Source organism: Geotrypetes seraphini, chromosome 2 (assembly GCF_902459505.1).
Source record: "Geotrypetes seraphini chromosome 2, aGeoSer1.1, whole genome shotgun sequence".
NCBI lineage: Eukaryota > Metazoa > Chordata > Amphibia > Gymnophiona > Dermophiidae > Geotrypetes > Geotrypetes seraphini.
In genome coordinates, this window is record NC_047085.1 from 97,050,703 (window position 1) to 97,074,461 (window position 23,759).

The following is a 23,759-nucleotide window of genomic DNA, read 5'->3' on the forward strand; positions in this document are numbered from 1 at the left end:
GTTGTCCACCACGATATCCTAATTTATCAACTTTCTGAGATAAGCATTGATTCCACAGTCTTAAACTGGTTCTCGAAATTTGTACGATCCCGTTCTTACACTGTTAACATGAATGGAACCATGTCTTCTCCTTGGAGTCCGCTATGTGGTGTTCCCCAGGGATCAGCTCTGTCCCCTATTCTTTTCAACATGTATATGTCTTCTTTGAAATTATTCCATCTATCTCCCTTTGAAACTCTATTTACATATGCAGATGACATCCTTGTCCTTCTCGAGATAGATTCGAACCTCACTAACGTTACCGAAAATATAACATCTTGCATAACAAAACTCCAATCCTGGGCCTTCTCTGAACAAATGAAGCTGAATGAGTCCAAAACAAAACTACTCTGGCTTGGCCCAAAATTAGATCAGTTACCCACACTCATTCCACTACCTTCTGGTCCCACACTGCAGATCGAATCCTCAAGCAAAGTTTTGGGCCTCATTATTGACTCTACACTTTCCTTTAATGATTATCTCAACTCTCTGATAAAAAAAATGTTTTTTTAATCTTCACATGTTGTTGAGGAAAGTGAGATCCTGCTTCCGCCAACAACATTTTGCTGTCCTTGTACAATCAATCATTCTTTCCAGACTGGACTATTGTAATTCCATCTATCTAAATCTAACCAATAAAAATCTTCAAAGACTTCAGTGGATCTAGAACACTGCGGCTAGGTTGATCTTTGCAAAAAGCAAATTTGATCATGTTTTCCTGCTTCTGTCAAAACTTCACTGGCTTCCGGTGATTTCTAGGATTCACTTTAAATGTACCTGCCTAATATTCAAGATCCTACATGGCATTCTTCCTCCCTTAATTCCACTATCTTGGAATTCTTCGAGACCTGACACTACCTGATCCGCCCACAAATTCAAACTATCTTTCCCCTTGTTAAAAGGCGTCATGTATGCGTAAGGTGACCATACGTCCCGTTTTGAACGGGACTGTCCCTTTTTCACCTCCCCTGTCCCGTTGTCCCCATGCATAGCTTCAGGACGCCGAAAAGTCCCGTTTTCAGAGACGGCGTCCTGAAGCTGTGTGTGGAGCCAGCGGGACAGGGGATCGCAGGAGAATGGGCTGTCTCCCTGCCCCAGGACCAGCGTTAGGGGGGAGCAAAAAGGACAGGGCAGGGCCTGGCCCCCCTCCCCCCCCCCCCCCCAACTGTCTGGTGAGGTCTTCTTCCCTCCCTTCTATTCCCTCACTAACCTCTTGCCTGCAAGTGAACTAAACTCAGGCCGCGGGGCTCTAACACGGCACACATTGGCTTCCCTTCGCATCCGAAACAGGAAAAGACGTCATTCCTGTTTCGTCGGAGAAGGGAAGCCAGTGTGTGCCGTGCTAGAGCCCCGCGGCCTGAGTTCAATTCACTTACAGGCCGTTACTGTGGAGACAACAGGACGCTTTGCCATCTCCCACCCATTACCTGCCTCAGTGCCTCTTCGCTGGGGTTCCGGGCAACGAAGATGGGCCCAGACCGGAGAGAGAGCTCATGAAGGTGACAGACTGCCCGCCACACCCCGAGGGCCACAGCAACTGACAGGTAAAACCGCCCAGTGTACAAAACTCAAGCAGTCAACTTCTAATCAGTCACACTGGATGCTAATCGTTTTGGATTTTCTTTTTCTCCTTCCTCTAAGGATTATTTATGTACCTTAAGGAAGGAGAAGAAGAAGAAAATTCAAATCGATTAGCATCCAGTGTGACTGACCATTCTACAAAGCCAAGATTTTATGGGCTCTCATACAAGTGTAACCAGTATTCAAAGGACTACTTCTAAAGTCCTATTTTTCAATTTTTTTTTTTACCAGCACTCTAAGGCCAACTCTCTGAGCATTTGCATTTACCCATCACTTGCACACGGAGGGGGAAGAAGACAGATGCTAGACCAGGGGCAAGGAAGGAGAGAAAATGCCAGATAATGGAGGGGGGAGGAAGAGATAGAAGAGGAGAGCAGAGAGGTGCCAGGGTATAAGGGAAGGGAAACTAAGGAGACAGATGCCAGACCAGAGGGAAAGGAAGAAGAGGAGATGCCAGAGCAAGGAGGGGGAGGGAGAGGTAGAAGAGAAGGAAATGTGTGTGATGCCAGGCCATGGGGTTGAGTGGGAAGGAAAGGAGAAGAGACAGATGCCAGAGCACAGGGGAAGGGGTGGAGACAGAAAAATGAAGAGGGATGAAGCTGAGAGAGAGAATGGACACTGGATGGAAAGGGCAGAGAGGGTGAACAGTAGATGGAAGGGGTAGAGAGAAGGGGGACCGGTGCTGAATGGAAGTGTGGGGGAGAGGGTGGACAGATGCTGAATAGAAGTGTGGGGAGGGGGGGCAGACATTGAATGGAAGGGGGTGAAAAATGAATGGATGAAATTGGGGCGGGGCTGAATATTAATAGATGTCCCGTTTTGATGAAAAAAATAAATGGTCATGTTATGTATGCGGGTAAATTAGGGAAATCCCTTTTCTTCAAATTCACTGAGATTTGGAATAACCTCCCTGCCCTGCTGCTGAACCTAGGCTCATTCCAATTATTCCAAAAGCATCTGAAAACCTGACTTTTCTCCAAAACGTAAAGTTATCTATTTAAAATGTAAAGCTAGCTGTCCTCTTCATAACCTCTAATTTGTTATTATGTCCTTCCCTCATTTATTGAATTTACCTGTAAACCGTGCTGAGCTTTATCTTTATGGAGATGATGCGGTATACAAACTTAAGGTTTAGTTTAGTGAAGTCCAAAAATTATTAAGGTAAACCTGGAGAAAACTTAATAAATAGCATGGAATTTTGCAACTTTTGGGGGTTCTGCTAGGTACTTGTGGCCTGGATTGGACACTATCAGAAACTGGGCTACATGGATCATTGGTCTGACCCCATATGGCATGTCTTAAATTACCTAGTGAAAAGGTTATCGTGAACATGTAACTATTTTAGTTTTTACTGGTCGTAACGGCAATCAATTAAATAAAAAAATTATCATTTGGCATTAATGAAGGGCACCCCGCGGGAGGAGCGCAGTGGTACAGCTCGCCCAGCTCGGGTCTCCGCCATGACACCTTCGGGGTCAGCCAGCAGAGGGCGCGAACGGAACACAGCAACCCGGCCTTTTCCTTAAGGCCACCGAAACGCCGGCGACGCGGAATCGTCTATTACGACAACTGGGAGAGGGGGGATGACAAAAGTTAAGTATGAGAATAATGTTATCCAGTCTCCGTCTCTGACATAGCAAAATTCCCACTGTACTTTACTCTACTTTATAGCCCCCTGCGATCTTCGCCCTGTTGCAATCTGCCTTATCTGGTCCATTCTTTGGCGCCTGGGGCTCCTAGCGTCCCCCCTAGGAGGACGCCGTAGCCGCTCTCGTTGACAAGCTGAACGCTAGGAGCCGGCCCCGCTCACTTCTCTTTAGTGTTTGCCGATGTTGGAGGTGTAGTGCTTGCTGTCCCCTACTAAAAGGTAAAGGTGGCTGTCTTCACCCTGTCACCCCGCACAGCGCTCGAGAGATGCGGCGGACGGAAGGACGAGAGGGAAGGACAGAGTGCGACGTCACCAGGAGAGGGGCAGACTGGGGGGTTTGGGGGAGCTGCTGTCAGCCATGATGTGCGACCTTCCCCCTGCAGCCGCTAAAGCACTAGGCAGGAAAGTGGCAGGAGTGCAAGATTGGGGTGGGCGTGGGAAGGAGCTGAGAGCTGGCAATAAAAGATACTGCTAGAAGCAACAAACCCCAAAGCTGTGATGATAAAAGGGGTAAATGAAAGACTTCAAACAGAATATGCTGGGAGCAAGAAGTTGTAGACAAGCCCCGCCTCTTTTTTGCCCCGCCCCCTGGGGTTGGTGCTTGAGCCTTTTACAGATAAGAAAGGACAGGATCTTAAGTTAATGAGCATGTAATAAACCATTGGGGTGTTTCTGTAGGTTAATTTGGTTGGTAATATTCTTGCAATCAGGGTTTTAGGAGAATGTAAAATCCTTGGTATTAATGTTCACTAACCAATTTTCCTGTTCTGCATTATTGAACCCAGTACTGGAGGCTAAGCATTGGGGATTATTTGAGAACCAATGTGCAGTTTGTATTTGTTACTGAGAGCTCCAATTGTTCTGTTGGGGCTGTGATTTTAGTTTTTGGCCTCAAGGTAATGGTTTCCTGAAGTCCTTATTTTTTCCATTTGCATTTGGTTTGGAGATTGTCTTTGGCCCTGGTGTTCTAAACCTACTGTGCATTTAATGATCGATGCTAAACCAGTTCTAACTGGCTTAGCGTGGAAGTATTTTACCTGCCAATGCACATAATGGCTCACTGCGGTCATTTCTATGCTTTGTAGCAGCCTCCAATTCTGCTATGTAAATGTGGCACAATGAGGTCATTAATATTAAAAGAAGCACTCTGGGTGATACTCTGACATCACCTGGTAATGCACAGTCTGAAGTGCTGACTAATAACGCCCTAAAATTACCAGTTGGTCCGGGGGTGCCGTTATTGTTAAAAATGTGTCTCGGGTGTGTGTGTTTGGAGCCGGTGCTGACGATTGCATGACATGGAAATTTAAAAAACCCAAAACAAAACAAGCCACTCCTAAATCTGGCAGATATCACTGTCATATTTCTCAGTAAATTTATCCTATATTCACCAATGGAAAACAAAATCTCAAAATAGCAAATGAAAAAGCATGCGTGTGTGAAAACTGCGTCTCAACTATGTGTGTTAAAGGTGCATCTTATGCGTGTCTTTGAAAGCTGCAGATTGAATAGTTTGCTGGTAGTTCTTCCCCCCCTTCACTTCTTTTCCCCTCCATCCAATAGCATCGGCACGCCTATGATTGATATATGCATGCCTACGATGTAGCATTTCCTGGTACATGCGCACATTTATGCCATTTTTCGTGGACTATTCTGTGCATGTCAGTCGCTTTCTCCAGCGACTGATCTAATGGGATTTCCGTGAACCTCTGTGAACCACATTTGCATGTGAGGTTCTTTGGGCATCGCTCATAATTTTGAAATTGTTAAATTTACCATCATTACAGCGACCCAAGGGATTTTATTGGCGATTTTTAGAGCATCGGGGCCTTTGTTGGAAGTAGAAGATTTTTGTACAGTACAGTCTTGCAGATTGTTTTCACCAATCCTAATTAATTTAGGGACCCATTTACTAAGCTGCATTAGGCATTAACGTGTGCCTAATGCAGTTTAAAAGGTTGTACTCTTGCATCCTACAGTAACTGCTAGATTAGTGTGTGCTAATCTGGGTGCTAAAAAAGTTTTGTAATTTCCGGTAGTGTATCAAGGGATAGAGAGTGAGTGTTCCTGCAGCTAAATTAATACATGCTGACTGTTAGTGCAGGATTACAACATTGAACCCTTACCAAGTAGTTGTTAGCTCGTGCAATAATTCTTTGTAATGGCTGCAGGCTAATGACAGTGCTTGGCCATTTTACCTCTGTAGTAAAAATGGCATTTAGCACACAGGGTCAAACTTGTACAAGGACGTGCTAAGGCCAGTTTTTGCCACAGCTGAGTAAAATGTTCCTTTGATGTGATGTATATTTGCCTTCCTAAGATGTTTCTCGGAGCTCTGCTATTAGTATAGAACTCGGTGGCTTTGTTCAGTACTGGGACCTCTTTCATGCAACATGCTAATCCTGCATTAAAGAGTTCACATTGGTTGGTAGTAATTCTGCAAATCTAGCTGAAGATAATATGCTTCATTACAAAATATGTGAATAGAGCAAGGGTAGTACATTTGACAGCTGGTATTAAGCAGTACAGGGAAGTCAGTTATTTTTTTTGTATTATCTCCTAATGTTAGCCCATTTATCAGTTATTTAAGATCTCCTTTTACTAAGCTGCGTTAGCGTTTTTAGCACACGCAGGATTTTAGCGCACGCTAAATCCGCGCTATGCGGCTAGAACTAACGTCAGCTCAATGCGGGCGTTAAGGTCTAGCGTGCGGGACAATTCAACACACACTAAGTGTGCGCTAAAACCACTATCGCAGTTTAGTAAAAGGAGCCCTAAGTATCTATTAGACTACTGTTTTTGGAATATATTATCTATAGTTATTAGGAAGGGGATATTTCAACATTTAGAAAGAAGATTAAATCACAGTTATTTGAGAAGGCTTTAGGGGATTTTTTAGATTTATAGGATTTTATTTTGGGGTCTTCTGTGTTTTGTATTTTATGTTATGTATTGTACCTGATTTTATGAATGTTGCTTTGTAACTTGTTTTGAAATGTAATGACATTTGAGTTCTATCTACAGTGATGTGAACATTTTTCTGCCTTCCTTATTTCCCTTATATATGTCACACTGTTTTTTTTTTTAAATCTTTTAACAAAATATTAGATAATAGGAACCTCAGGAAACATACAACACAGTTTTTAAAATATTATTTAATTTGTTTAAGGAATAAAGCTAGTTAACATCTATAACACCCATGTTAAAAAGGAACTACATGGCCATAGCAGAGATATTAAATAAATTATTTAGCATAAGAACATAAGAATTGCCATATTTGGACAAACTGAAGGTCCATCAAGCCCCTATCCTGTTTCCAACAGTGGCCAATCCAGGGTCCCAAGTACCTAACTAGATCCCAAGTAGTAAATCAGATTTCATGCTACGGTTTTCCCAGAGAAAGATGTGGGGGAGATACCGGTGCCAGAAATGGTATTCAGTGCTAATGAACCAGAGAAACTGAAACAAATTTCTGTAACACTGGAAGATGTAATAGGTTAATTAGACAAATTGAACAGTAGCAAATCGCCTGGACCAGATGGTATACATCCCACGGTGCTGATAGAGTTGAAAAATGAACTTAAGTGAGGAGTGGTCTAGTAGAGCTGCTGCCTCTGCACCCTAATCCTCCATTGCCCTGGGTACAGAATAAGTACCTGTATATATGTAAATTGCTTTGAATATGTAACAACAAAAAGGCGATATACAAGTCCCCATTGTTAATAATTTGTAATTTATCTTTAAAATCCAGCATGGTACTGGAAGACTGGAGGGTGGCAAATGTAACACTGATTTTTAAAAAGGGTTCCAGAGGTGATTTGGTAAATTATAGACCAGTGAATCTGATGTCGGGGCTGGGCAAAATGATGGAGACTATTATAAAAGGCAAAATTACAGAATATATGCTTAAGAATGGATTAAAGAGACAAAACCAACATGGATTTGGTCAAGGAAAATCTTGCCTCACCAGTCTACTACAATTCTTTGAAGGGGTGAATGAACATGTGGATAAAGGTAAGCTGGTTGATGTTGTTAGGTGTCACTGCCCAGGAAAAGGATCTGGGTGTCATTGTTGAGAATATGTTGAAACCCTCAGCTTTGTGCGGTTCAGCAAAGAAACAAATAATGTGTTGGGAATTATCAGGAAAGGAATGGAAAACAGATGAAAATGTTTTGATGCCTTGGTATCATATGATATGCCCGCACCTTGAATACTATGTGCAATACTGGTCGCTGTATCTCAAAAAAGATACAACGGAATTAGAAAAGGTACAGAGAAGAGCAATAAAAAATGATAAAGGGGATAGGATGACTTCCTGTGAGGAAAGCTAAAGTGGTTAGGGCTCTTCAGCTTGGAGAAGAGACGACTTGAGGAAGATATGATAGAGGTCTACAAAATACTGTGGAGTGGAAAGGGTAGATGTGAATTGTTTGTTTACTCTGTCCAAAAATACTATGACTAGGGGGCATGCAATGAAGCTACTATTTAGTAGTTTTAAAACAAACCAGAGACAATATTTCTTCACTCAATGTGTAATTAAATTCAAGAGTTCGTTGCTAGAAAATGTGGTGAAAGCAGTTAGCTTAGCACAGTTTAAAAAAGGTTAGGATAATTTCTTAAAACAAAAGTCCATAAGCCATTATTGAGATGGCTTGGGGAAATTCAAGAAATAAGCAGTGGATTTCCCCAAGCCATCTCAATAACAGATTATGGACTTTTGTTTCAGGAAATTATCTTAATCTTTTTAAAACTGTAAACATAAGAATTGTCACTGCTGGGTCAGACCAGTGGTCCATCACGCCCAGCAGTCCGCTCCCGCGGTGGCCCTTAGGTCAAAGACCAGTGCCCTAACTGAGTCTAGCCTTACCTGTTAAAATATAAGTACATCACATCTAGCACTCTTCTTTGATCCAACTAGTGAAACCACACTGCCTCAGGTTCTGCAATTCCTGCTAACTGCTTTCACCACATTCTCTGGCAACAAATTCTGGAGTTTAATTGCACGTTGATTGAAGAAATATTTGTACTCCTTGGGATTTTGGCAGGTACTTGTGACCTGGGTTGGCTATTATTGGAAACAGGATACTGGGTTTGATGGACCTTCAGTCTGTCCCATTATGGCAACTCTTGTTCTCATGTTAACTGCCCCCTTAGTTTCTCAATAAACCATTTGACTAAATTTAATTAATAATTAAATTCAGCTGATTGAACACAGCTAAAGTTGATTTCATCTAGCCCTGTTGAATCTGAACCTCACTATATATTGAAACTTACTGTGAGAGTGAAGTAGTCACCATAAAATTCCAGTAGAGATGAGAAAAAAGGTTGTTGAAATAGATCAGTCTGTGACTCCACTGAACCACAGTGAGAGTCATTCTTCTAAATGGAGAAGACTTGAAACAGTGGTGAACCTTCCCAAGAGTGAGTTAGCCTGCTAAAATTATTTCAAGGATGCAGTGACAACTCATCGGGGAAGTAGCAGTACATCCCAGAATATCATCCAAAGAACTGCGGTTCAGCTTCAGCTAAGATCAGTGTTCATGACTACAATAAAGGAGAGACTGGGTAAAAATGGGATTCATGGAAGAGTAGCAAGGCGAAAACTGCTTCTATCCTAGAGTAACATCAATGCTTCACTCTCATAATTAAACACAACCTGATGATCATCGAGTCTTTGGGATAATCTGTGGACAAATGAGTCAAAAGTGGAACTCTTTTGTATGCCATAGGTTCCATTATGTCTAGTTTTCCTACTGTGGACTACTGTATTTGCTTTACAGCAATAATCAAACGTGGTGATGCTTTTCTGTCTCAGAAAATCTACCATTATTGAAGGAGCCATGAATTCTGAACTGTACCAGAAAATTCTTAAGGAGAATGTCCAGTCATGTGTTCATAAGCTGATGTGCAATTGAGCTATGCAAGGAAGACAGTGATCCAAAAGAAAAGCATGTCTACTTCTGAATGGCTGAGAAGAAACTAAATTAAAGTTTTGGATTGGCCTAGTCAAAACCCTGATTTGAACCCAAGAGAAGCTATGACAGGATTTGAAATGAGCAATTCATACATGAAAACATAAAGGGAATGAGACTTTTATACCGCCTTTTTGTGGTTGCACATTCAAAGCGGTTTACATATATACTGGTACTTACTTTGTACATGGGAAAATGGAGGATTAAGTGACTTGCCCAGGGTCACAAGGAGCATTGCTGGGATTCAATCCCACAACCTCAGGGTGCTCAGGCAGCAGTTCTGCCACTAGGCCACTCCTCAACAGCAATGTTAAAAAAACAAAACTGGGTGGATACAAATCAATGATTTTAAACATATTTTTAAAATATAAAATTGATTTTTTAAAAATAAAATGCTTTTTTTGAGGGGAAAGGTATCTAAACAGAGTTTTCTGTGTAAGATATATTATAGTCCAAAAGTCATCGTGAAATAAGGATTAGTTTTTATTTATCTAGCATGAGGTTGTATATTCTTGCAGTGTTTAAATTTTTGGGCAAATGAATTCAATTAATCCATTCATAGTATCATGGGCAATTTTTCCATCTAGAGCAGTGGTTCTTAAATCTAACCTGGGGGAACCCCATCCATTCAAGTTTTCAAGATATCCCTAATGAGTATGTATGAATTGGATTTGTATAGAGGTGAAAGGCATGCAAATCTGCTTTATGCGTATTCATTGGGGATATCTTGAAAACCTGACTGGACAGGATTAAGAACCACTGGTCTAGAATATATTATCACAGATGCTTTGTTTTTAATTTTTCAAATCTGTGAATTTGTCTCTAGCGATAACATGCTGCTTCTTCATAGCAAAAATGTTATAAAATATACAGTTTAGAAAAGGACCGTAGCTCCATTGTTCCTTTGGAAATCAATGTACAAGCAGTCCCTGATTTATGAACATCTGGCTTACGTTGGACTCGTACTTACGAACGGGGGTCTTGTTCTACCTTCGGTGTCCCAACGTGCCCGTCTCCCTCCCTCCCTCCATCTGTGATAATATATATATAGTCCCTCCATTCTGTGCCTCAAGTATGTGCCTTCCTCCGGCGGCTGTTTACCTACTTCTGCCCAGCTCCCTCCTCCTTCCAGTCGCAGTTGTTTCTCTGCACAAAGCCACAGGCAGCGGCTGAGCCGGAAGCCTTCCCTCTGACATGGGAGGAGCTTCCTCAAAGAGGGAAGGCTTCTAGCTCAGCCACGGAATGTGCATAGGAGCCACTGCCTGTGGCTTTGTGCGGAGAAACTGCGACTGGAAGGAGGGAGCTGGCCAGAAGGAGGTAAGCACCCACCAGTGGAAGGCACTTACCTGGGGCACAGAATGGAGGGAGGGAGAGATGTCCATTGGGACATGGGAGAGAGGGAGAGGTGCGCGATGGGACATGGGAGGGAGCACAAACCGGACAAAGGATGGAAGGAAGGAGGGAGGGCACATGAACTTGGGACACAGAATGGAGGGAGGGAGGGGAGCATGAGCCATAGGATGGAAGAATGGAGGGAGGGAGGGAAAGATGATGAGGTGAGGGAGGGAATAAAAAGGGAGAATTGGCTGTCTGAGAGGAGAAAAGAGATGGTGTGCAAGGGGAGATGAAGAAATAGGAGAATTGTTGGGCATAGGGAGGAAGAAAGAATGATTTGACATGGTGCTGGGAGAGGAGTGAAGTAGAGATGCACAGGGAAGAGAGAGGGAGTAGAGGGAGTAATGTTGGATGTGGTGGTAGAGAAGGAACATTGGGATGGATAGAAACGGATGCAAGAGGGGCCTCGAGGAGGTGGAGAAGGTGGGATCCGAGTTAGGATCCGAGTTACAAACAAATTCAACTTAAGAACAGTTTAACAAATGGAACTCGTTCTTAACCTGGGGTCTGCATGTACACAGAATCAACCCCTTTCCTTTAAAGTGCCAAGTTTTTATACCTGTACAAGGAGCTAAGTGTGAGGAGCGGGGTGCAAGCAGTATAAATGAATGTGAAAACTTTTAAGCAGAATATAGGTCATGGGATCTTTGTGTGTATAGTCTGAGGTTTATCATAGAGGCAGTCCCTGGGTTAAGAATGGGTTCTGTTTTTTTAAACCGTTCTTAAGTTTAATTTGTATGTAACTCGGATCCTAGTATTCTTCACACCTTCTCCACTTCCTTGAGGCCCCTTTTACATTTATCCATCCCACTGTTCCCTCTCCACTATCTGGGTTGCGGCTCCTACGTGCATCCCACGGCTGAGCTGGAAGCCTTCCCTATGACGTTGGAGGAAGCAGAGAAACGACTGCGACTAGAAGGGGGGGGGATCTGGCCAGAAGAAGGTAAACACCTGCCAGAGGGAGGCACGTACTTGGGGGCACAGAATGGAGGGAGGGAAGGAGAGAGAGGGTCGTGCTGGAACTTGGGAGGGAGAGGGGCGCGTTGGGACACTGAAGGTAGAACAAGACCTCCCGTTCGTAAAAACGAGTCCGACGTAAGTTGGATGCTTGTAAAACGGGGATTGCCTGTATTATTCTCTCCTTGGCAGATGGCCATAAAAGAGACCCAGTTTGGGAATATTTTAAAGAAGATTCTCTATCTATGAGTAAGGAAGGCATGCATGCAAAATGCAAACACTGCAACAAAGAAATGCAAGGCCTGGTGGCCCAAATGAAACAACTTCATGAGAAGTGTTTTGATAAAGGTGACAAAAGGAATATTTATTTATTTTAAAAATTTCTATTCTGCTTAAAACTTAAGCGGATTACCGTAAAACATACATAAATCCAATCAACAAAACATCAATCAATCAATATATCACAAATATCAAACCACCACAAATTACAATTCTTCTCATATAGTCAGTCATACAAATCTGCTGCACAATATCCCCCTCCAGCTTAATGGAATGCCTGTACAAAAAAAAATGTGTTTTCAATAATGCTTTAAAAGTTTTCAAATTTTTACATAGTCTCAAACAACCCTATAAGGCATTCCAAAGCTGTGGACCGGCCACTGATATTGCTGTTACCCAAGAACATGTTTGAACAGGCAGGATCTTCAGGTTGGTAAATGTTTTGATTTCATCATACATTATTTCTTAAAGGCTGCCTTGAGGAATTGTCATATTTGAGTAAAAATATATTACTGCATGTTACTATCATTTTGATACAGTTGTTATGAAAAAATAGAGTTGAAACAAGCAAATATTCCTTTTATGGGCAGTACTGAGTGGCAGTGAATACATTGAGTAATACTAAATAAACAGAAAATGTATTTAGTAAATTAACAGCATTTAATTTTTTGTTTAGGAGAATCTATCAACCTAAAGGATTCTGGAAACTTTCCACCTTTGAGATCATCCTCCTGCTACTCTACAGTTTCAGAGTTATCGGTCCAGGATAGTGTTTCAGACACATCATGTACATCGCATATACACCGTATATCACTTAAAAGAGAGGAAAAAAAATCTGACCATCCACGAACCACATTAGATAAATTTATGACAAAAATCAGAAGATTAGAAAAGAGGCAATTGATGAAAAAATTACAAAGTTTCCTTATGCGACAAACTCTCTTTTTTCCATCTGATTGAAAACCCACACTTCATTAATATGGTTCAATCACTGAGACCAGGATACAGAGCAAATGTTGCAGGAAAACTCCTGGATGAAATGTATGACAGAGAAATGGAGCAATATACAAGGTAAAATTGTTAACCTAAGTCTTGATGGGTGGAGTAATGTCCGCAATAATTCTTTTGTATGTGCTTATATTACAGAAGAGAGGAATGTCTTTCTTGCAGAAACAATTGATACTTTAGGAAATGCATATTCAGCAGATTACTTATATGAAGTAGCAGCAAAAGCTATAATAAAATGTGAACAAAAATTCAAATGTCTAGTGCACAGTTTAATCACAGACAATGCTGCAAATGTATCCAAGATGAGAAGAAATTTACAAGAGTATGAAGAGAATGCCAAAGTAATAACATATAGTTGCAGTGCTCATTTGCTGCACTTCCTAGCCAAAGATTTCAGTGTTCCAGAAATAAAGACTAATGTTCAAATTGATAAATACTGTATAACAATCATTTTGCAGCAGCAGTTCTGGGTGGATCCAAGCTAATGCTCCCAAAGAATATTAGATGGAACTCTGTAGTGGACTGTTTTGAGCAGTATATCAAGAACTGGCCTATTCTGATGAAAGTTTGTGAATAAAATTGAGAGAAAATAGATGGCACTGTTAAGGCCAAAATCCTCGGGCTTAAGAAAAATATTGAAGATATGCTGAGAATCCTGAAATCCATTTCTGTAGCTTTCAACAAAATATACAAAAATAGCTGTTTTATTGCTGATGCGGTTGAAATCTGGAAGGAACTGAGTGAGCACTTAAAAACAGAACTGCATAATGACAGAATTAAATTATAAACATTAAAAAAATGAATGGGACAAGCACTGTCTCGAGCTCATTTTCTTGCAAATATTGTCAATATCTGGTACCAGGGTCAAACTTTAAGTGCTGAAGAAAAGGAGTTAGCTATGACATGGGTATCCAGGAATAATCCATCTGTAATGCCAACTATAATAAACTTCAGAACTAAAGGGGGAGCCATTCAAGGAATATGACGTTTTAAAGAAAGTCACACCAATGAACTGATGGAGGTCACTTAGCTCTTGGATGTAGAGACTGTTGAATAATGATTTCACTTTTAACAGCAGTAGCTTCTTCTGGTGGCATAGAATATTCTCTTCCTTTGGACTCATTCATTCCAAATTGAGAAATCATTTGGGACCCGATAAAGCAGGAAAGCTTATTTTTCTTTTCCAGATTAGGATCAAACAAGAAGATGAAGATGAGTAAGCTACAGACGACAGTATTTTAAGTTTTTCCTTTGTGGACCTGGCTGCTAGTCTAATTTTTTAAAAGATATTTTGTTTAACCTCATCAGTTAACATGGATGTTTAAGCAAATAGAAGAATACATACAGCATAATGTTGTTTTGTTTAAATAAAACAATTTAAATTGTTATTTAAGGTAATGAAATTATTTTTCTCCTTTCAATAAAGTACAGCAGAAAAGTTGTGCAAATATTAATGATTAACCTATTAAACTGGAGTTAGTTCAACTTGCAATAATTTTATAATTATCTATGAATTTCTAATAGTATAGCCAAATCACAATTTTTTTTATATAACTGTAAAACTAATCTGAAAAGTCATTTTTCAAAAAATGAAACCTTGTAAATATTAAGGCCTGAATTCTGTAAATGGTGCCTTAACTTGGGCACCAGTAAGCACCCTACCAGCGCCTAAGTTAAGTGCAAAATACAGTTTAAAAATGCTCTTAAAACAAAATTCAAGATACCTACCGGTGCCAGAATCTCTCCTACAGAAGTAGCATTAGGTATCGTAAAGTGCCTCTATAGGTGCAATTCATATAAAAGGTAGGTTCCAGAAATGCAGGCCATGGAAACCCTGGCCTACATTTCTGGCACCTACCTTTCCCGAAGGTGCGATTCTATAAATGGCGATGTCGCGTAATTGACACGCAATTGGATGCTGTTCTTAAGTTGGCTGCCGACAACTGTGCCATTTATAGAATCTGGGCTTAAGATTATACAAGCAAGAATGAGCCTTTCTATAGAAAACCATGATTTATATCAAATCCACCTTGTAAAAAACTGATATCAAAATTATAGGACGCATTTGGCTGCAATTAATCACTGGTGCACTACCTTTAGCAGCAATAGGGGCAGTTAATTTTTCACATGGGTGATATGGTTGTTGGATAACTTTGTTACTTAAATAACAATACTTTTATGTTCTTACTCAGATTCCCTTTACATAAAATATTAAACAAAGATTGATGTCTTGCTCGCCCCATGAGATATCTGATCCCCTTTCCTTATTTAAAGAGATTAAAGACCATGGCAAGCTTTTGGCTTCAAAGTTAATATGGCTAAGACAGAGGCCCTCAACCTCCTCTTGGACAAAAAATTGGTCTCCAACTTGCAAGCTTCCTTTCCTTTTTAATGAGCATGCCGAGCTGTAACATATTTAGGGTTATATAAATGGTATCTTACCATGACCTTTTTCATTTTGGGCCAAAATTTGGGTAGGGTGAAGCATGGATCTTTTTTTTTTTTAATTACATTAATTCGATTTCAGTACAGCCATTGATAAAAGGTACTAAAAATCCAGGCATAGTTTTTACTTTTACCGTTTCTGTTTAAAAACAAAACATAAAACACATGTCATTCCCTCTCCTATTGCGCTACATAATACCTGCACTTCTGGCGTATGATATGAATCTGATATAAAATATGCAGACTTATTCCTATATCTGCCTCTTTGCCATTTGGGAATATAGACCTTGAAGTCTGCCCAGCACGGATCTGACTTCCTAACCATTGGAGTTGCCTTCTAAGCACCATTCCTGCTCATGATAATGCATCAAAAGCTATGAAGTCATTAAAGTTTCATTTTGATTCAGACTTCTTTATATTTAATGATCCTATGTGTTTATTGCATACATTTCTGAATTCTGTAAATTTTTGTTTCCACTGCTTCCTCTGAGAGGGTATTCTGGGCATCTACCACCCTCTCTTTGAAGACGTATTTCTTGATGTTGCTTTCTAAATCTACCACCATTCAACCTTCTAGCAACAGTCTTTGGCTGGTGGATTTGGAGTCTTGGGTGTGGAAGTATAGCCTGGATTGTGGCCACTTGGTATTGCCATTTGGTGATGTCTAAGGCTCCCTCCCACTTCCGCTTCCACCTCCCTTCCTCAAGTTGAAAGAGTAGTGAACTCCCCAGATGTTCAGAAATTTTGTCATAGCTTCCAGAGAACTGATATTAACTGATCTGAGGTCTTCTGATTCTAGTTTGGATTATTATTTTGAATGTGGAGTTTACATATGGTCTTGACTGGACCAGAAGAACCTTTCTGTTTTTAACAGATCCCAGATGATTTTCATATTATAACACCTACCAATACTGATTGAGGGTGGCCAGATGTTTCAGTTAGTTTTGGTAACTTTGTAGATTATAATAAACCTTAGTGGAAGGGGACTTTCACATCAGATTAAGTATGGGTCTTGTAAGGGCCAAAGAGGGAGAAGATGACAGGGCCTGGAACATTGTTTTATGTGATGTAGGCCATTGTCTCTCAAACTGTGTGCTACGGCACAGAGATATGCACCGAAGAGATTCCAGGTGTGCAACGAGAGATTCCATAATTTTACTTTATTTTTTAAAATTCCCTTCATAAGTATATACTAGAATAGATGACATGGTACGTCATGTACCCAAGAGTCTGTCAATGTTATGAGCATCTGTGTGTGTAAGGATAAAACCGCCCAGACAAGCATCATTCTTTGATTGGTTCTTGAAAACTAACGGCAAGTAATTTTATTTTTATATTTTATGCAGTAGAACAACTACTTTTGCCCACTACTTATGAGGAATTCAGAAAGCGCCTAAAAACATATCTGTTCCTGAAATATTTAGACAGCTGACCCGTACTTCTCTTTCTCAATACGGTTCTCTTGACCTATTAACCACTTTCTTGCACCTCTTTAAGTTCAATCAACTTGTAACGTCTTTTAATCTTTTGTAAACCGCATAGAACTTCACGGTACTGCGGTATACAAACTGTTATTATTATTAGTTATCCTAACTTGAGCAACAAAGTAATTAAGATTTTGTTACCATTTGGATCTTCATATCTTTGCGAACTTGGATTTTCAGCTCTGACAGAAAAAAAGGGAATGACTGCAGATGGTGGATAATGAAAAGCGTGTTTTGCTTGTCGATTATTGCGTCACGATTTGAGTAAATTTGCACTAAAAAAAAGAGCACATCCATTGCATTGATTTGCAAATCTATCTAATTTAGTTTCACCGTTGTTACACTTACCCATACACAGCTTAAAGAAATTTAAATAAATAACTCAAATTTAATTTTTTGTTGGTTTTGCAATTTTATAATTTCAATTATAATGTGCCACAGAAACATTTGCTTCGTTTAGTGTACCCTGAAAAACATTTGCTCTATTTAGTGTGCTGGAGCTGAAAAGGTTTGAGAGACACTGGAGTAGGCTATAATTTTATAATAAAAACATTACACCTGCTTGGGACTGAAATAAAAGGATGTAATAGGAGCAGGTTTGAGAGACCGCATAAAATAGTTGGCTGGGGGATAGTGGAGAGGGGGAGGGTGCAGAACTAGTGTTGGTTTTACAGTGGAACTTTGTATGTTCATCTACCCAAGAAACCAGAGGGAGTATCTTAATTTGGCACAGTGGTTGTGTCAATCAGTACTGGACTCTTCTTGGAAATGTTATAAGATGTTGAGCTGCTTTGTGCTTTCACTATTAAATTACTGAATGATTTTATTCTAACATTTTATTAACTTTATTGCACAGTACAGTTCTTCCTATCCCTGTTTCTGTGTTGTGCCCAGTGTTCCGTTCTGGTGCTCTCTGTGTCACATTATCTACCTTGGGAAACTGTTTCACCATAATTATTCCAAACGATACATTGTGTAGAATTTCCACTTTTTGTCCCCAGTAATTTTATTTCCCACACCGTCTACAAAGGCATAGAAGCATAAGAGAAGGACCTGAAGCATTTTTTGTTAACCTTTGGGTTTTATTAAAGAAGATTTGGGAGTGTGCTTTGTGGTTCTTGGCATTTTAAAAATCTTTTAAATTTATTTTTATATTTTGCTGTTGAAATATATTTATAAGCGATGCCTGATTGACAGTGCTGGAAATCCACAAGGCAGGAACAGCAAAACCAGCAACAACATTACCCTGCCAGTGAGTCCCAACCCTACTTTGAAAGGGACCATGTCTATGTAACCTTTGACCTCTGTGCAAAGGAAAGAGAAGCAGCGGTGTCTATTAGGGCCAAAATTATGGTGGTGGGTATCTGGGGGTCTGTTCTGAGACTTCTATCTTATTTATTGTAAGCCATCAAATAGCTTACACGTGAAGATTGATTTGAGCTGAATTTCAACCAGTAATATAGCGGTGGAGCGATGTGCTGCTGTATCCCAGTTCCTCTAACATTGTTTTTACATGTAGCTAGATTGTGCCCAAAGAGAGATGGGAAAAGAAATTGATTCTCTATTGTTTTCACCTAATTAATTATATAAACATGGTATAGTCCAGTGGTTTCTAACCCTGTCATGGAGGACCACCAGGCCAGTCGGGTTTTCAGGATAGCCCTAATGAATATGCATGGAGCAGATTTGCATGCCGGGCACTTCCATTATATGCAGATCTCTCTCATGCATATTCATTAGGGCTATACTGAAAACCCGATTGGCCTGGTGGTCCTCCAGGACAGGGTTGGGAACCACTGGTATAGTCTATAAAGGTTTCCCAAATGTGTGCATGAAAAATGCAGGGCACTGAGTGTGAATTATATATGGCATCTTGGTGTCTAGATTGGTAGTACAGCCATTGTTTCTAAATAGATTGGATTATTATAATATTATCTACCTTGGATCTTATAAGAAAACTATCAAGAGGATGAGGATTATTCACAACATGGCAGTTAGATTAATTTTCAATTTAAAAAAATCAGAATATGTAACAACTTACTATCAAAAGCTGCATTGGCTTCCTGTGGAAGCGAGAATAATTTTCAAATTTGTCTGTTAATCTTGTTGGAATCAATCTACAATGAGTTCACTTATTTTTACCTCCTCAAAATTCAGCTAACCTTCCAGCAAAATCTCCCACATCATTTACAAGTCCATCTAGCATACATTCATCACCTATACCAGTCAACCTCTATTACCTTGCATAACTATCAGGTTCCACACGCTCTATCTCAATTCCCTCATAACCTTTAACTAAAAAATGCACTGTATTAAATAGCTCTTACGGATTATGCTTAACCATCTGAATCCTATTTTTATTGAACTTCTTCCTCTCTTCATTACATATCCTTATATATTCTCTGTTTAATTTGGCAACTCTCATCTATATCACCAGTCCTTCTCCACATCCTCTCACTATGTTGTAAATCTTGCCTTAATTTTCTAACCAATGCTGAAATTTATGGCTTAGGTTTATATTCTCACTTGACCATAATGTCCCGTTCTGGTGCAACTTTATCTAATCTGGCTTGCGGTACAAAATTCCATCCCTTCTAAATTCTGATCTTCATCTACTTTTTTTTTAGGGCATAAATATCAACATTCAACCTAATTTGCATTTTACTACACATCTCCTCAGTTTGTAAATTTGTATCATAGTTCTGTAATACAAAGCTAATGAACACATGATCAGACTAGCTTAACAACTGTCCTGTAGAAGACTGATATAGTCTAGTTTGTAATTCCTGCCATAAAAAAACAAAGTCCAGCATATTTCCTGCCTTATGCGTCATAAAATGTACAATCTGTTTGAAAGAGCAAGCTCTTAATGCTTGACAAAATGTAGATTCTTGTTCACCCTCTCCTCTCTCATCATAAGCATGCAGAAAGATGAACAGTCTATTTCCAACAGACCCAATGGACCGTACAACTGATATAAATTCAAATTACATCTAGCTAAACCCAAAATCTCCCCCAAATCCTGAGATTCATTATTAATCACCCTAGATTTTAAATGTTCTTGATTAAAAAATCACTGCACCTCCCCCTCTTAATAATATCTACAAGCCCATTTCCATTTGTACCCAACAGGACAACACTACTGAAGAATGAGTTTTTCTTCTCCTTAATCCCAAGCATCCCTGCGGGTCAAGATTCCACATGTACAGATTATATCATGAATATGCACAAGAAACAAGCCAGCAACCAACAATTTCTCTCACCTGCTTGATTCTAATTTGCACCCTTATCTTGTCAGCCCTGCATTCTTGAGAAGTCTGTATAGTTTCAGGCTGTTGTAAAGTACTTATCCTCGGCATATTTTAAACTCTGCTGTTCTTAGGCTCCCTCTTTGATGCACCTGCACAAAGTTTATATAGCAGACATAACTGTAGCTTTGGTGAAGATAGTAAGGATTCTAGCTGGTGTCTGTTCAGGTATTCAGCTGAGGTTGTCATCCCAATCCTGGTGCAGGTTTGGCTCGGTGCCCAACTGGCCACGAGGTGGTGAGTTTTCCGGTTTCTCTGTTACACCAGGAAGACCATCTTAAAATTTCTTTGCTGCTGCTTTATCTGTTAGTATCATCATTTTCATTTCGTGCCATACTTTTAAGTTGTTTCAGAGGAGAAGCTTTGGGGCAGCTGTTTGTAACTAGGGCGAATGGCTGCCACATCAAGGCCCCTCTGAGAGAAAACTTTGGTTTGGAAAAGCATCTGCGAAGGTGAGGGGAAGGGAGGGAGATGGCCCAACAAGGGGAAGAAGTTGAGTGGCACTTTAGGTTTATTGTGTGGAGAAAGAGGGAGATAGATGCTGGATTGAAGTGGGTGTGTGTGTGTGTGTGTGAGAGAGAGGAGAGCAGATGCTGGAAGGAAGTGGGTAGGACAGAGAGGGGTAGATGCTGAATGGGAGAGAGGGGAGCAGATGCTGAATGGGAGAGAGAGGGGGGAGTAGATACTGAATGGAAGTGGTGAGAGAGGGGGCAGATGCTGGATGGAAGTTGGGGAGCGAGAGGGGGCAGACGATGGAGAAGGGGGAGCAGATGTTGAATGGAAGTAGAGAGCGGGGAGTAGACACAATGGAAACACGGTGAGGAGAGAGAAAAAAGGGCACATGCTGGATATGGTGGGAAGAAGATGGAGTTAGATACTGGAAGGGGTGAGGGAAAGAGGTGGCAAACTGTAGGTAAAACAATGAAAAGAGGGAAATTGAGGACTGGATAGTAAGAATTTAATCTAGACAGAGGCAGAAAATAAATTGAGAAGGAAGACCAGGGAAGAAAAGGAAGGGGAAGGGAGAGGAGAGAGAGTTGCCAGAGCATGGGGGGAAGGGGAGGAGACAGATAACAGATCTGGGGGGAGGGAGAGATGGAAGGGAAGAAAGATGCCACACCATGGGGGAGAAGATGGATGCCAGACCATTGGGGGAGAGGGAGAAATAGAAGGGAGAGACAGTTTCTTGAAGAGTCATAGAGAGAGAGCAGATGCCATGTGGAAGAGGCAGAGAGAGGGCAGACAGTGGGTAGATGGAAGGAAGAGAATGATGAGAAGGTGAAGAAAGCAGAAACCAGACAACAAAGGTAGAAAAAATTTTCTTCTTTTATTTATTGTAGCTGTGTTGATAAATGTTCATAAATAAAATAATGGAAAAAAGGTGATTCTTTTTATTGGACTAATTTTAGTACATTTTTGACTAATTCAGAGACCAAAACCCCCTTCCTCAGGTTAAGACAGGGATACTGTAACAGCAGTAAACTTTACTAACCTGAAGCAAAAGGTTTTGACCTCTGAAAGCTAATTGAGAAATGTATTAGTCCAATAAAATGGCAGGCACTAAATTTTCTTCCCCTCATGCCTCTTATCCAAATGCAAAATATAAATACCTAAGTTGGTGGGCTTCCCAAAGTCCTACTGGCTGAAGATCTCTTCCTCTAGTTCAGTGGCCAGAATTCTTCAAGCTCTGCAGCTGGTGGCAGCTGAGAGACACTGCTGCTAGCTGCAGAGCTTGGAGATTAGTAGTAGTAGATTACTGGCTGCTAAACTGGAGGAGGAGGGTCTTCAACTGGCAGGGTTTTGGGATCCCCACCAGCCATAGATAGGGAGGTGGGGATATGGAGGTGAGTGGGTTATGTGTGGTAATAATGGGAGGTAGGGATATCGGCGGGGGAAGAGGGGGGGGTGCAGAGAGGAGAGGAGTCACAGGGCCCCTCCTTAATTTCTGCCCTGGGCCCCAGCATGTCTAAAACCGACCCTGAATAGAGGAGATATGATACAGACATTTAAATACTTGAATGGCATTAATTTACAAATAAATCTTTTCTGGAGACAAAGAAGCGGTAAAACAAGATGACATGTATGCAGGCTGCTAGACTTAGGAGTAATTCCAGGAAATACTTTTTCAAGGAGAGGGTGGTGGATGCCTGGAATGCCCTCCTGGAGATGACGGAGTTCAAAAATGCATGGGATAGGCACAAATGATTCCTAAATAGAAAGAGGATAATATTGGTACAAAACTCAAAAGATCAGCAGATCAACGACTATAATTTTTGTTCTTGATGCACAGAAGTGATGCTTATATGCTGCCCTAACAGTGGGATAGTCAAGTTGATACTGAATCAGAAGCCAAGGACAGGCCTCAATGATGGGACTAAAGCACACAACGAAGGAGTCATGAGGGCAGGATGTCAATAGATCAACCAAGGGTGTATTGTTCAAAATAACCACTTTATTAATGAATATGCCGCCATGGCTCGATAGACTTGACACTGGCAGTGTTTCAGCGTCTGTGCCTTTATCAAGAGTCTGGCTTGAAGATGGCACTGTGCATATGTGCACTCGGGTAGATGCACTGTGAGGATGTCGATTGAAGCGAAATGAAAACTAGTGTCCAAACCGTAGCTAAAGATCACAGGGATAAGCACGAAGGATCCCTAAATAGAAAGAGGATAATATTGGTACAAAACTCAAAAGATCAGCAGATCAACAACTATAATTTTTGTTCTTGATGCACAGAAGTGATGCTTATATGCTGCCCTAACAGTGGGATAGTCAAGTTGATGCCAGATGGACTTCTGTGGTCTTTGTCCCATATAAGACGAGATGGGCTGGGCTGGTTAGCTTTGACAGTGATGCCGGGAATGTGGCAGTGTGGATGATGCTGGCGACCTTCTAAGATCTGTGTCCTGTATATGGCAAGATGGATCAGGAGCAAATATGCCCATTTTATACCACATTAATATCATCCGAGTGCAAGTCTTGCTTATCTTGGGTGGGTGGAAGGTGGGGGACATCTCATAGAGGAACTTAAGAAGTAAAATAAATAATTACTAGATGATGAGTGTGAGACTGGATGTACCATGCAGGTCTTCTGCTGTCATTTACTATGTGCTTACTTATTATTTAATTCAAACTATACAATTTGACTAATGAAAAAAATATTTATTAAAAAAACCTTTTTGTAAGCTATAGGATTTGGGAGGTTTTTTTGATTAATGATGGGTCTGATATAAGATTTTTGGTCACCATTGGTCAGGTCTCCAATAGTCACTGAAGTCTTTTTCCTCCCTTTTAAACCAATTGGTGGTTGGTAAAATCACTGATTTTACTTACACTGATTTAGTAGTGTTGGGTTAAATGTCTGGGACAAATAACCCTCAGAAAATTTTATGGAATTATATCATATTTAGTATGGAGAGAAACAGTGAAAAAACATATCAAGTTTGAGAAAGGATCAGAATGCATGGCATCCTGGCAGTAAATCCGTTCTTAAAATCCTGAAGCAGCCTGTTGGCAAAACACTGGCCACTATTAGAAGTACCATTCTTGCTATTTACTGCAGTTGGGAAGATAAGTTTGATTAATTTTCAATATTAAAGGATAATTACTGTTTCATTTGAGAGAGTTCACAGTGTTAAG

The 23,759-nt window shown here is 40.6% G+C and overlaps 1 protein-coding gene across 5 annotated transcripts in view; it reads left to right on the top strand.

The window, feature by feature from the left end:
• Positions 1 to 3,346: 3,346 nt before the first annotated feature.
• The window catches only part of STAU2 (staufen double-stranded RNA binding protein 2), a 365,534-nt gene continuing 345,121 nt past the window's right edge, over positions 3,347 to 23,759 (top strand). For 2 of the 5 annotated variants that reach the window (XM_033933324.1, XM_033933325.1), the window contains exon 1: positions 3,347 to 3,487. The gene's annotated coding sequence lies outside the window, so the exon portion shown is untranslated. Of the gene's footprint in view, positions 3,488 to 12,208; positions 12,302 to 12,548; positions 12,944 to 23,759 lie in introns of those variants that run through there. The other 3 variants (XM_033933322.1, XM_033933323.1, XM_033933321.1) reach the window with 3 other exon arrangements.